We start from the raw sequence: 15,333 nt of genomic DNA on the forward strand, positions 1-15,333 counted from the left end.
TGAAGGATAATATCCTTCAACTCAATTTCCATACTTTCATTGAATCTTGAGCTCAATTTGAAGAGTTACACGGACCTTTTGTTAATTTGGGGGCTCATCTACCTGTAGACCCCCATTTTGGGGACCTCATTTGCCTCACTTTTCTGCAGATTTTTTAGCCATGTGTCACTACCCCAGCGAGCCACGTGTCGCACCCTCAGTGGCCACAGGTGAATCAGCCTTGCTTTTTGAAGTGCCAATGGAAGGATGACACGTGGAGGGGTATTCTAGAAGGTTCCTGCAAGCTGTTAGCAGGAGCGGATGAAAGAGAAACGGAGCAGGCTGCAGGCTGGTGGTGGTGCTTTTGGTGGCTGTTTCTGCAGGTTGTTAGAGGGGCAAATCCGGGAGAAAAAAAAAGGATATGGGCAGGTAGTTTGTTTTAGAAAAGGCTGCAGAGAGATGTGGTCGGGTGGGGGGCTTTTGTTGGGTTGCTTGAGGAAGTTAGAGAGGGACCAGAGAGAGAGGACTGATTTTCTGGGGATAACGGAGAGAAACAGATTGTGAGGAGGGTGGCTGGAGAGGAAAAACAACATTGGGAATTTTACCAGAAGAGTTTTCAGGTGAGAGTGAGGAGGCAGTTTTCAGGGGTAGTTGAGAGAGCTTTTGAGAGAGAAAACAGAGGAGGGAGGTCAACTGGAGGAGGGCATTTTCAGGGAAACTTGAGGTGTTTGCAGCGGAACAGAACCTTACTAGAGAAAGACATTCTCAGGTATGAAGGCAGTAGGTTTATTGTTTGATTTGGTTTCTCATTAATCCCCTACGTTCCCTGTTGATATTTGCATGTTGTTTGGTTTGCTTGGGGTGGATAGTGAAGGCCACTTGCTCGTTAAGATATAATCTAGCATTCATGTTTGCCATTGTTGATTTTAGTAATGTCTTACTTCTATTATGAAAATGCCCATAATCGCATTTAAAAGGGTTTTGCCCACTTAATCAGAGGGCTCACTGACGACCTATGAAGTGAAGTCATATTCTGAAAATATTTTAGCATGTTTCCTTTGTGCTCTGTTTTCATGCATTTTTCGTTGTTGAGGCCACCTCTGTTCTTGGATCTTGTTCATTATTTGGGCTTTAGGAAGAGAATGTTGGCTTGAGAGAGGAGCTGTAGAGGGACAAGAGAGGGAAAGGGAATTCTCTGGCCAGGTAAGAACTGTGAAGAAACTCTCAAGGCTTAAATAGTGATTCGGTAGCAAAGATGGAAAAGATTTAAGTGGTTCAAGTAGTAGCAAGGTCTCATCTGCCTCGATGCCCCCAATGCCTAGAACTGATGGTGGTTTTGGTTATGTCTTTAAGGGATGGATTGATGAGAAGGCATTTACAGCTGCCAAAGCCCGGGACGAGCATGGTCATTGCTATGAAGAGGCTTAACCAAGAAGGTTTCCAAGGCCATAAGGAATGGTTGGCAGAAATTAATTATCTGGGGCAGCTGTATCATCCTAACCTAGTGAAATCGATCGGTTACTGCTTAGAAGATGATCATCGGCTTCTGGTCTATGGGTTCATGCCTAAAGACAACTTGGAGCACCATATATTCAGGAAGGGTTCTTACTTCCAACCGTTTGCTTGGTCCCTCCGAATAAAGGTTGTCTTTGGGGCCGCCAAGGGTCTTGCGTTTCTTCACAGTAATATTGTACAAAGTGATGTATCGAGACTTCAAAACTTCTGATATCCAACTTGATTCGAACTACAATGCCAAGCTCTCTGGTTTTGGGCCAGCCGAAGATGGACCAACAGGCGATAAAAGCCATGTTTCTACACAGGTGATGGGTATCTATGGGTATGCAACCCCTGAATATTTAGCCACAGGTCTCTAACACCAAGAAGCCTTTGTTTTTTTCTACATTCATTTCGCCAAGAGTTACATGCAGCAGCACAACGAGATGGAAGATGGTAGTGCGCAATGCGCACCAGTTCATCCATTATCGGCGCTTGCATCCCTATGGAACCTTGCCCACCTATGCCAGCCCGTTACAACCTAGGTGGGTATCTCACATTCAATTGACTGTTGTTGACCGGTCGTCGGAGGGAGTGGGAGTGCTCCATTGGATTCCTGTCTTTTCGTACGCTTTCTTGTCAGGAATCTTGCTCTCAAGGTTCCGGTTGCCTCCAAACCTGCTCGCTCCGTTGTGCATCCTTCATTCCTCCAGAGAATCAGTTCTCGAACGGTCAGGTCCAAACTCTCGCTACCAACTTTCGTTCGAGCAAGGCCGATCTGGAGAAGCTCACCGCCTCTCCGGCAACTTCACTCTGTCGAGCTACCTTGTCCGGGCTGTGCAGCAGCTCGCCTGGGTGGACTTTCGGGGACATCTTGTTGGCGCCGAGGAACGCAGCTCGGCTCGAGCCATTGGCAACGGCTTGAGACGGGAGGAAGCCGTGGCTTGCGAGCTGTTCAGCCTCATCCACCGCATCCTCATTATTGTCATCATCCCCGTCGTTGCCGCTGAGTCGAAGAAGAATCATAGAATAGTGCAGCTCAATAAGTCCGTACAGACCAGGGGCCAGGTGTTGTTAAGTATGCAGCTGAAGCTTGATAGTCTATGTGAGTAGGTGAATAACATTAAGGATCAACTTGATATGTTGCTCATCAAGAATGTACTACTGCCATCAAGTGAAGTTTTTGCCTCTGATAAACTCAAATTTGTTGGTTATGGATGTCGGCTACATGATCAACATCTGGGTCTTTCAAATGATTTGATGGATAACTTGGTTAGCAAAGCATCAAGTGAGGATGAGATACTTAAGTTTAAAATGGAGGCAGAAATGGAATAATACGCAATCAATGCTCCAGACGCCCTAAGCTTGGGATCCCATTTCTATATGGTTTGCACGGCCTCATTAGGGCCACGTGTCCTTTTTATTTATTTATTTCTTCATCTCCAATTTAAAAATAATTTCCAAATTTCCGGTTTTCAAATAGTTTCCAATTCCTCATTTTTTCAAATAATTTTAAATTTTCAAATCTTCATCCTTAGTTTTTTTTATTAGGCCTCAAAATATCAATTTCAATAAAATTTTGCCGCCACATTTTTCTTCTGGCAAGCAATTTTCATAACTTCCATGATTTAAAAAATGTTTTAAAATAAGTATGAATTTATTTCCGTAATTCCGAATAATGGAAATTCATGGGATTAATTCATACAAAAGTAAATCGGGCTTTGGTGGGGGCCCAACATCAAATAAAATTTCTTTAAAATAAAAATGAATTTTGAGTGGAGTGCCATGCATGCCTTTGATGCTTTTGTACTCGATTTAGTGACATGTGAGCTACGTTTATGCTTTTTATTTTGCACTAACCCTCTCTCTTGATAGCGCATAGTGGTTCGCTGCTCAAGTACACACTCATTCCTACTCTGTTTAGTCTATGTGCATCTTCTGACTCCCGTATGTGCATATTTCGCTCTGGGTATTTCATTGATTTATTCATCCATTGTCATGTCAGCTTCATTTTATTAGTAGAGACCCAACTTTAGGGACTTAGAGGGGTGCTACGGTCTTTACCGTACCTTCCCGATAATTAACCTGACCCCCGAACCCGATCCGGTTTTTCACAGACCGCCTTTTCCAAAATAAGGAGTCACACTTAGGGTTTTTTTTTTCTTATTTTGTTTACCCTTTAAAAATAAAACAAAAATAAGTGGCGACTCCAAGTCATTTTCATAATCAATAAAAATCAATTTTTCAAATAAAAATCGAGTTCGCCATCGAGTGGGAAACGCATTGAGCACGAAATGCGGGGTCCACACTACCCCTAAAACATAATTCTCCCTAATGATAAACTATAACACCCCTCTAGCGGTCTCTAATAAGCAAGTGGAAGAAACTTTTGCATGAATTAACTAATTAATGGATATGACCTTAATAACAAGAAAGAGATAAAGTGTCTTTGAATTGCATGATTTTATTTATATAAATGAGATATAATTAACAATTTTTAAATTTTTATTTTTATTTACATGAATAAAATTAGAAAAAAATTACAAAATATTACCTAATTGATTCATGACATGAATTTTATTTTAACATATAAAGGATCCTATAATAAAATAAATAATAAATAAAGTAATAATAAGATAAAATATAACGACAATAATAATGATAATATTTTTATCTACACATTCTTAATGCACAATAATAATAAATAAATAAATGATTTTGTACATATCTTAGAGTTCATAAAACACATCTTCTTTGCATCCCTAGATTTAATACACATGACAATGGTAATAAAAATGATTCAAATTATTTACAAAATTAATTTATGAAAATAAATAATTTTCTTTAATAATTCCATTATAAAAAGAATGTAATATATCCAAAATCTAATCTTAATCTTCATGAGTTTACAAAATTAATGCACAAAATAATTTCTTGATTAATATTGACATAAGAAATTTGATTCAATTCACGTGTAAAAAAAATGATTTTTTATTTTTTTTATTTTTAGTATTAATACAATATAAAAAAAATATAGTTTTTTAACGTTAATGACTCAACGTGAATATAAAATTAATAAAAAAAAATGGTTTTCCTTCTTTATGAATATCAATAGGAAAAAACAATTGAATTCATGTAATTTCATAAAATTAATTCAAAAGAAATAATTTTTTAAAATTTTTTTAATGTAAATATACAAAGCAACTCAATTTATATAGTCCCAAAAAATTAATTTTTTTATAAATGACCTTTCTATACAATGATAAATAGATAAATAAAATAAAATAAATAAACTATTTGAACTTTATGATTCTAGAGAATATTACCTAAAATCAGACCCACTATCCTCTCTCTCTTTCAAAATAGAGGATTTTACCTCAAAAAAAATTATGATTCTTACCTAAAAAAATTCTAATTTTCCATTTAAAAAATTCTGATTTTCCTTAAAAAAAAATTATGACTTCCCATTTTTCAAAAAAAATTATAATTCTCTCTCTCAAAAAAAAATCTGATTTTCCATTTTTTAAAAATTCTGATTTTCTCTAAAAAATTTTGATTTTCCATTTTTTTTAAATCTGATTTTCTCTCCAAAAAAAAAAAAAAAAAAAAAATCTAATTTCACCCTAAAAAAATGCTGATTTTCTTCTCTTTCCAATCCTATCTTTTTTCTTAAAAATAAATAAAGTAAAATAAAATAATAAAAATACAAATAAAAGTGTATGCAAAGAGTAAAAGGACCTAAAGTTTCTAATATAATGGGTTTAAAAATCTGTAAATAAAAATTGGGCTTAAAACTTCCAGTGAAAAATACCATAGAATTAATTTTGGGGTCTACAAAAGTGTCAAAGTTTCTTCACTTCATATGGTGGATATTGGATTTGCTTCGGGCTTAGTGGGGAGTATAAGACCTTTTCACTAAATTAACTAACCTTTGAACCATACCTAGTCCATTGATCTATTTTTACATTATTGAAGTCAATAAGGTTTTCATTTTTATTTTATTTTTTTTTAGAAAATAGTAAGTGGTAGCTAAAAAACAAATAAAAACCAATTTTCAATAATAAAACATTTTTCTCTAACATAAAAAGAGTCTTCTTCTCATCAACTAAGGATGCATGTGGAAAATTATGGTCCTTATAAGACACAATAATAATTTGAAATTTTCTTTAAAAATATAAAAAAATAAATAAAATGAATATTATTATATAGAATAATACCTAGAGTGAAAACCTAAAGTCCAATAAAGTATTTATACCATAAGGGGTGAATGAGTGTATTTAAAAATTATAATATAAGAAATAAAATTCATTAATCTAATTTTAAGCCTAGAAGGTATTAGAAATAATCAATATAAGCAAAATACTCAAACAAACAAGTATATACCAGACATAAGAATTTTTACATGGAGAACCCTCACACTAACTGTGAAGATAAAAAATCATAAGGTTTAAGTTTTCTAATCTAAATTCAATGTTCAAGATTAAGTTATAGAAATTTACTTGACTGCTTACTTTCCGACAATCTCCTTTAGTTCTGCTGAAGGGATGTAGGTGTTCAAACATTCAATACTTCGAATCCTTCAATAAAAGATTAGGAATTAGTGTGGCAAGGTAGATTAACTCCCATGAAATGTGTTCTCCCTTAAAAGGGTTTTAACAATTTTTATATAGGCATAAAAGTCCTAGGAGATTCGGTATCTCAAAGTTTTCAAAATTTGCGTGAAAAATTTTGAAAATATTTTGCTATATTTTGACAGATTTTACACAATCACTCGAGAACACGTAACTACCAAAGCGCTACAAACACTTGAGCGTTGATTAAGCACTTAATCCTAATGTTTGAGCTCTGTTACACTACTCGAATGGTTCCTATAGTTTTTAAATATTTAATAAATCATTTTTAATTTCAAAAAAATATGTTGATCCTTTTTATACCCTTTTAATTATATAACTTATTATAAGTTAAACTTTTTAAAACTTATGACTTTTTAGTTGTACAAACAAAAACTTTGAATTTTCAATATAAAAAAGTAAATTACAATAAAAAGTTTCCTAAGTCAAAAAATAAATTAAAATAAAATTGCTAACATATAAAAAAATACTCAATATCCTAGAGACTTACGTTAATTGAATTTCAAATTGAAAGACTTATCATAAACCTAATCCAGATATTAAAAATTAATACTTAAACCGGTGTACAGGTGAAGTTGGGTTTGGATTAGGTGGACCAACCTGCCCAATTGGACCCCTGAACCTAATTAATGGCTTTTTCCACGTTATCACTTTGTTACATCACCCTTTGTAGACCTTGCATGTGGATGGTCCGTCCTTTCTCCCGATGGTCCCCACCGTTGAAGGTTATGGCTCGCTTTGGCTACTTTTGGGTCCGGACTCTTTCATCCAAATGTCGCAGAGAAAAGTGACGGGAGTTGAGCCGGGCTATCTTAATTTGGACCGGCAATGCGTACCAAAACCTTTATTTATTTATTTTCCTAGTGTTTAAGGGTTTAAGAACATGACAAAATTGACCTTGATAAACTCGACCTTCGAACTCTAACAAAATAAATAAATAAATAAATAAAATAAAATAAAAAATAAATAAACTCAAACTTAAGAGAAAGGATTTGTGCCTGAGTCTCTTCTTTTTGGATCTTATGTTGCCATCATAGATTCTGTGAGACAAACAGTCCTGTTGTTTCTTGGTGTGATCGTTGGTTTTTGTTTCCATTCTGTAAATACTAAATAGAGAGACCCGGCTTGGAATCTCCCCTAAAAAGGATGAAGACAACCTTGACCATCCTCCTATTCGGCTAAACCATACATTTCTTACAGCTTTCATTTACCTGGGGATACTCCCTTGTGGCTTGAGCTTCTGGAAAATGACCCTCCCGGTGGCTACTGTTTTGAGAGCCAAACTGGGGACCAAATGCATTGCAGAATTACTCACAAAAATTAAATGTCTAAATTTGTTAGGAATATTCATTTGCTTTATCCTCTTCATTATTATTTAAGAGGCTACTACATCCTGTAAGTGATTAGATGATTGTTATCCTCCTAAATGTGAGTAGATAAATAATTAATGAACATATAATGTGATGCCTTGTTACCACCATGATCTTAATGCCTATGATGTTTTAGCTTAAAAATTCATTAAAGCTATGTTTGGTTCCATAAAATTTGAGGGGGAAATAAAAAATAAATTAAAAATTGATAAAATTTTTTTTTTATTACTTCAAACTCATTTTATTTATTTTAACTCATTAATATAAAGATTAAATAATTTAAAATACATAAGTTTTTAATTAGTTTTAATTATATTTTATTTTATTTATATTTTTTATAGGACAATGAAACATGAAAAAATCATTTTTTTTTATATTTTTTTTCTTTCCTTAGTATTTTCCGAGAATCAAATATAATTTAAAGGTTCACTAAGAATGCGTTTGATACTAAATCCATAAAATATTTCTAATTTTTCTAATACTTGAATTATATAAATTTTTAAGTGTTAAAAAGGATAAAAACACTTCCTAAAATCACACTTAAATGAATTCTAAATGATCCCAACAAATTTAACCGTGGTTATGTTGTTTAATTGGTATGGCAGGAGACAAGTTTGGAAGTAAGTTGTAAAATTTTTTAAGAAGTATATATTTTAATCCAGTGATCATTTGGGCATAAGTTAAAACCACGTCTCTAAGTTTTGTACTAGAAAGGTGAAAGAAAAGAAAAAAGTAGTAGGTGTCTTGGAGTAAAAGGAAAGAATTATTAGTAAGGAACAAAAATTGCAGTCATGGGTGAGACCCACAGTAGATGGACATGAACCCACCACCTATACACCTGTCTCTCATGGCTCATCTGAAAAAAGGGGGGTTAAAGAGGCTTCGCTATCAACCTCAATCACACAAAAAAGGGGGTTAAAAGAGGGTCGGCCATCAGCCTCGATCACACTGAATAGTGAATACAGAGGAGAGGTAACCCCCAACAAAACTGTTTCCATTAAACTTGAATCTGGAAAGAGAAAACCCAAACCCAAACCCATATTTGAATTCCCGTGACATCACACTATCAGAGAGAGAGAGAGAGAGAGAGAGGGTTGGAAAAATACAAATACTCCGCAAGAAGAATGGGAGAGAGTGGTTAGCGTATCAACCGACGGCATCACTCCCACAATGCAAAACTCCCACCAATCCCCCTTCCCCATCTCCGGCACTACCGCTGCCGTCCTCACCAAGGACAATAGGAGCTTCTACCTCATCATTGCCACCTCCTTTGTCTCTCTTTTATTCATTCTCTCTCTCTCCGCTACCTCTCCTCTGTGCCCTCCGCCCCCGCCACCGACCCATATCTTTTTCCCACCTCCCACCACCGCCACCCCATCTTCCTCAACCCCAACCCATCTGATTCCACTCCCACTCCTCCCTCACTTGCCTACTTCATCTCCGGCTCCGCCGGCGACTCCCACAAGATCCTCCGCCTCCTCTTCGCCGCCTACCACCCCCGAAATCACTACCTCCTCCACCTTGACCTCACCGCTCCTCAGTCTGATCGTGACCGCCTCGCCCTCGCTGTACAATCGGTCCCTGTTTTCCGAGCTGCCCGGAATGTTAATGTGATGGGCAAGGCCGATTTCGCCTACCGGAAAGGGTCTTCTTCGATTTCTTCGACTCTTCATGGGGCCTCCATTCTTCTACGGTTGTCGTCGTCTTGGGATTGGTTTATTAATCTCTCTGCTTCTGATTACCCGCTTGTTACCCAGGATGGTACATGGTCTGATCCTGTTTGTAGTTTTGATGAATGGATTTTGTGTTGGTTTTCTGATCTGGGTTTTGTTGGATTTGCAGATCTTCTCCACATTTTATCATTTGTACCTAGAGACCTCAATTTTGTGAATCACACCAGTTACATTGGCTGGAAAGAGTATGCAAATTGGTCTTTTGGATTGAGAGTATCTTTGCTTTTTCTTTGGTACTGTAATTTGATGGATGTATGTGCTTGGTGTTGTAGATCTCGGAAATTGAAGCCGATTATCGTTGATCCAGGGCTCTATCTTACACAGAAAACTGAGATATTTTATGCTACTCAGAAGCGGGGACTGCCTAATTCTTTTCAGTTGTTCACAGGTGAGCCCTAGCGTTCTTCTATGTCATGGGCTTTATGACCATAATTTCTTATGTGAATATCAATTGCCCATGAGCTGCTTTGAGTTCTAAAGGCATACATTACAGTCTAAAGTCATGGAAGCAATTATGAGACGAATGAATGACAACTACTGGGCAAAGAAATTTGGGTGCATATGAAAATTATATCTTGGTATTTGGCATAAATTTCCTAGTTTACTATTTATCATAATTTTGGAAGTATAGTTTAGGGACTGGAAATTTTATAATCTACTTTTACTTATTGACCCCAAGATATGACATTGGCACTGAGATGTTGTAATGGTGTGAGATGGGCCTTCAAAAAGGGATTTTTCAGAATGACATGTGGAACTTCTTGCAGTGGTTTATGGGTTGTAGAGTTATATAATTAGGTCAGATTTCAGCAGTCCTTTTGCTTGTTTCTGATAAGAGCCATCCATAATAGATCATACTATTCACTGGTTTGGTTAACTAATTAATTATTCTAAAATTTTATAATATTTGGAGCAGGGAACTCTTGAGTGCACTCATTTTCCTAAAACAATTAGTCTTGAGTATCCATTTTTGGCTTTGCATCCCAGTGACTGGCAGTAGCCAAAGATAAAATTCTAAATTGAAGCAGCTTGTTTAGTGAGGTGTGGAAGTTTCAGACAAAAGGCTTGCAGGGAACAAAAGAGGGAATCTGCCTTTGGAACACTACAAGGGTCCTAAGGAGATGACGTGATAACAAAAGTGAGGTATCCATTGATTATGGTGCATGCTTAGGATGATGTTTTGATGGTTTTCTAAAGAATTAGTGATGCTGGGGCTGGGGTGATGGTAAGGTGGTCACAATGATGAAAAGGTCAAATGGCTGTAGTGTAGGGTTGACTAATAATCACCCTGATGAGGTTGAGAGTGGGTGAAGGAGGTGATGGTAGGTTACCATTCAGGTAGGTATTGATGTGATGGGATAGCAGAATCCAAATGAAAATGGAGTAATGACATTGATTAGTTGGTTCATTTTATAGGGAAAATTTGTTGGTGATGTTGGGGCTGAGTTAAGGTGAGTTGTTACTTGTTAGAGAGTAACTGGTAGTTGGTGGTGCTGGCTTGGGAATGGGTTACAGCTTAGGTGGAACACAAAGTCGAAAGAGTCCAAGAGTCCATGAGTCCAATATTTGGTGGAATGTCTTTGTCACTTGCAGCTTAAGGAGCATTTGAGGACTGGTGGTTCCAGTTTAGATCCATTCACTATTTGGGTATTCAGAGTGAGTATTGGCTGGTTGTGTGAAGAAGGTGATGGTAATTCATCATGTATGTATTGGTGGTGATGTGATAGTAAAATCTAAGTGGGAGTGGAGTAATGATAATTGATGGTATGTTTAGGTGGTTTGATTGACAGGGAAAAGTTGATGGTGATGGTGAATTAGGGTATTAGCTGTTAAAAGAGTTGGTAAGTTGGTGGTGACCGAGGTGTTGGCTAAAAAATGGGGGAGCCATGGTGAACACAACATCAAAAGTGAGCATGAGTTTGATTTAGGTGAAACATTTTCTTCTGTGGGAGTTTCAGGAGGACCTAAGAACTGATGGTTCCAGTTTAGAGGCATTGGGTGTTTGGACTTAGCAGTGACAAGTATAACAACCAGTGCATAGAAAGGAAAGGAAAAGAGATGGAGAAATCAAATGGGAGTCACACCACCCAAATGAGATCTCACCATTTCAGTAGAAAAATTCAATGTGGGATCCGCCATTTGATGCCTTGATGAGTTTCATGTAATTGGTCAACTGTGTGGAAGATGATCCAAATTAAATAATTTTGATTTGAAAATTGCTATTTTTGTCAGGTCTTTGAATAGTAATGAATGTTATAAGGAGAAAAATATAAAAGAAGAATATGTAAAATCTGGTGGTCCAAAATTATTTGTAGTGTTTGGTAAAACTTGATACTTAAAGTGACTTTTAAGTTAAATTATGCTTAAGTTATTAAGTTGTATTAAGTTATTAAATTAATTTACCAAAGTCATTTTTAACTTTAAGTTACTTTATCAAACATACTTAATATGTTTAATAACTTAAATTAAGCCATTAAGTCATATTAAGTCAATAGATTGATTTATCAAACACCCTCTTAATCTCTTGTGAATTTCACTTTTGATAAATCAAAATAAAGGTTTCAAGTTATGTTATTCACCCTCCCTCCCTAGTTATTGGCTTCAATTTTCCCATCAGAAAAAGGAGTCAACCTTCACAGCACAATTGGTCCTCTCTCATCTTACCATGAATGACAGTGTTCTTTCTACTAGTCTGAACCACCATCCCACTCGATGTTATGCTCTTCACTCAAAATTGCCGTTGCACCATACCACTCTTTGATTGGTGCTGATAATCCTAAAAGGGATGGGGATAAGCTTGTTTCTCTGCTGGCTCAAGCTGTTGCCAGTCAAGCACTGGATGGGGAAAGGTCACTCAAGATTGGCAATGGTTGGTTGGGATCCAACAATCTCTTCAAGAGCCAAATTTCTGCTACTAGAATTTAGAAGAAAGAAGCAAGGCTCTGTTTAACATTGATAAGAGGGACAATTCTCAATTTTAGCATCTTAGTCAATGTTGGGGCCTAGAATTTGAAAGTTTTAAATGAGAAACCAAGTTCCAGGTTTTTGACAACTAAAATTTCTTATTTTACACTTTTGAAATCTACTGTTATAAATAAGAGAAGAAGCACATGGTAAGTTCCATGGACACTTCAAAGCATGCAAAGTACTTATGGTGGACATGGGCATGGACATGCCATGACATGGATCTTGTTCCATGATATGTATCCCAATATTATCCCAATTTGTACCCAGCTCATGTGTTCAACAAAGAAAAAGAACAAATTCCTAGTTCATTGTAGGATATTCTATTTTATAAAGGAAATTCCATTTGGCCTAGATTATAGAATGTGAAAATAGGTATTGGTTTGTTTAGTTGTATCCTCATGTGTTAAGGTTTGGGGGTTAAGCAAGTGTGACTCCTAAGACACAGCACCGGACAATTTGTATGCAGTTCCTTGTAACAGAGAGAATATATGTTCTGTTGCTTGATGAGGTTGAAATGATTCAGACTGTTTGAGAGGGAAAAAGGAATATTACAATCTGAATTGCATGAGTGGTGATCTAGAAGCATCAGGTTGAACTAGAGGTTATTCATATGACAATCATCTGAACCAAGAAGCCTACGATTGGAATCTGCAAATAACCTGAGTCACAGTTATGTGTATTTAAATAGTGCTTTCACCGCTAACTTGTCTTTGAAAGGAAGCAGATAGAACTTTTCTTTTCAGTTGCTTGCCTTATTTTTAAGGAAAGAAGTGGAGCAGTCTTGATTTTTTCATAACCCGAGTTTCTGGGGCTTCTATGAAAAAACAAGAGACTCTACATTTAGGAAAAGAAATAGTGCATATTTTGTATGAAATCTGGTTTTGCCACTTATTTCCCTCTTCTCTTTATTATTGAAGTCACAGGGATTTAAACTTGTCTTTAGCTCACTACTGTGTGATGTCTGTAAGAAATTTTTTACTTTCTTTTTGCAAGGTTTAGTAGATACATGTTAAGAGACACGGCTTTAGGTAGGGCGCAACTTCATGTGTTAGCTCGAAAAAAAGTAATGGCTAGATCAACCTTTCTTATTCCCCCAATTTTGGTGTAGTCCAAATCTTAAGCATCCATCAGTTATTGGAAAAACTATTGAAGGAAAATGCTCAAAAAATAAAAAATAGATGCCTTTGTCAAGTAACTTTCCTTTCCCTTGTGGTTTCCAAGAGCCAAATAGAAGGGATTGACTATGCCTATTCATGATATTTAGTAATCATGGTCACTTCTATGAGTGAAAGTAACATATTGGTTCCAACTATGGAAAGTATTTACTGCCAGATATCTTTTGGATCCTTCTCCATGTAGCTGATAAAACACTATATTCAATTGTGGGAAATGTTACTGCCAGATATATTGTCAACTTAATGATTTTTCCCCCCTGAGTTTTCTCATCAACCATTCAAATGGGAGGAGTGTCAAACTTACATCTATATCTTTTTATGGTACAGGTTCATCTTCAGCTATTTTGAATCGTGCTTTTATTGAGTTCTGCATTGTGGGCACTGACAACCTGCCAAGAACTCTACTGATGTACTTAGCTAACACGCCTTCATCCCTACCCAATTATTTCCCAACCATTCTTTGTAATTCCCGGCAATTCAACAAGACTATTGTAAACCATAATCTACAGTATGCATCCTTTGACAAGCCTGCCAAAGAGGAGCCCCGCAGACTTGGTTCCAAAGACTTTGATGACATGATTCAGAGTGGAGCAGCCTTTGCCACACAGTTCCGATTGAATGATGTTGCCCTTGACCGCATTGACCAAGAGATTCTTGGACGTAGTCCTGGAAAAATTTTGCCTGGGGGATGGTGTTTAGGTGAGGCTGGGAATGACACATGTTCAGTTTGGGGAGATGCAGATGTTTTGAGGCCTGGCCCAGGGGCAAAAAGACTTGAAAAACGTATTGCCGAGCTGCTCTCAGATGGAACATTTCAGGCTCATCAATGTATTGTTGAGTGATTGAGCACTTCAACCCCCACATAGGAGAAAGAAAGGAAAAGGAACCAGCATTTAGAAATTTTGTAATAGATCCTCTTCAATTTTCCCATTCTTTTAGGGTTGAATATTGTAGCACACTGCAATTGAAATTGTTGTAAATTGAATTTAAAAAAGAAAAAAAAAAAAAAAAGAAGAAAAAAGGCATGTATTAGAGCTAACCAGAGCGCATTTTGAGATGGTATTGTGTAAACGATCCTTGTTAATCTGTTGAGGATGATTGTTTTTGTTTCCCTCTTCTTTGCTTTGCGGTGTTCCTTTAGTTTCTTACGGTTCAAAGACATGCATTTTTGGATGGACCAACAAAGCCTGAGCTGCAGATTGTATGTTTTCAGCAGCTCGTGTTTTTGTTTTTGGTTTTTCTCTTGTTTAAGATTCCACTAAAACAAAGCCTTCCAGCATATTTCAGCTTCCCTTTTAAGCCTACCCTTGGACGTTTACAATTATTTTGGCCCTGTTGAGGATTGATTTTAGGTTTCTCAAAATTATGGCGGTTTCGTCATATTTTCTAAAACTATTTTTAAGTTAAAGAATAAAAAATATTTTTTATATTTATACTTGTCATTCTAAAATCTAAAAAAAAAAAAAAACAGTTTCATAAATATGCTTATTTGAATTGAGTTAAAATTAAAATGAAAAATTTGAGAATTAGTTCTAAGTAATATGATAATAAAAATTAATTTTTGTACAAAAATGATTTAAATTGCTAATATTTTATAGTAATTTAATAATCTAATTTACCAAAAACTTCACAACATGTAAATTGTAATTGCAAGCTCATGATTTGCGTAGTTTTGTTGATTAAATGGAACAAATAAGTGTTCACAAATTTTAAAAAATTTATGTAGATATCTTATTAGACTAAAGTTTGGTTAATTTTGGTTTTGACGAGTATAAAATGAGGTTTAAAGTTAATGATTTTATTCTAAATGTGATTAGGCAACAAATTTTCAAAACATGCAATCAAGAAGTAGAAACCTTCAAAGAGATAATGTTCAAAGTTAATTTTGCTAGAATATCTTTGTATAAGTTTGTATTGTATTATATTTTTATGGAATGCTTAAAATCATTGAAGTAACTAAATCAATTTTATTCTTTTATAAATC

General features: G+C 35.8%; 2 pseudogenes; both read left to right on the forward strand.

Annotated features, from left to right (window-relative positions):
* The first annotated feature begins 300 nt into the window (after positions 1–300).
* On the forward strand, positions 301–2,167 carry LOC117915158 (annotated as a pseudogene).
* A 6,281-nt stretch (positions 2,168–8,448) lies between these two features.
* Positions 8,449–14,463, forward strand: LOC117915447 (annotated as a pseudogene).
* Positions 14,464–15,333: the final 870 nt, after the last annotated feature.

Source organism: Vitis riparia, chromosome 5 (assembly GCF_004353265.1).
Source record: "Vitis riparia cultivar Riparia Gloire de Montpellier isolate 1030 chromosome 5, EGFV_Vit.rip_1.0, whole genome shotgun sequence".
In the NCBI taxonomy this organism is placed as follows: Eukaryota; Viridiplantae; Streptophyta; class Magnoliopsida; order Vitales; family Vitaceae; genus Vitis; species Vitis riparia.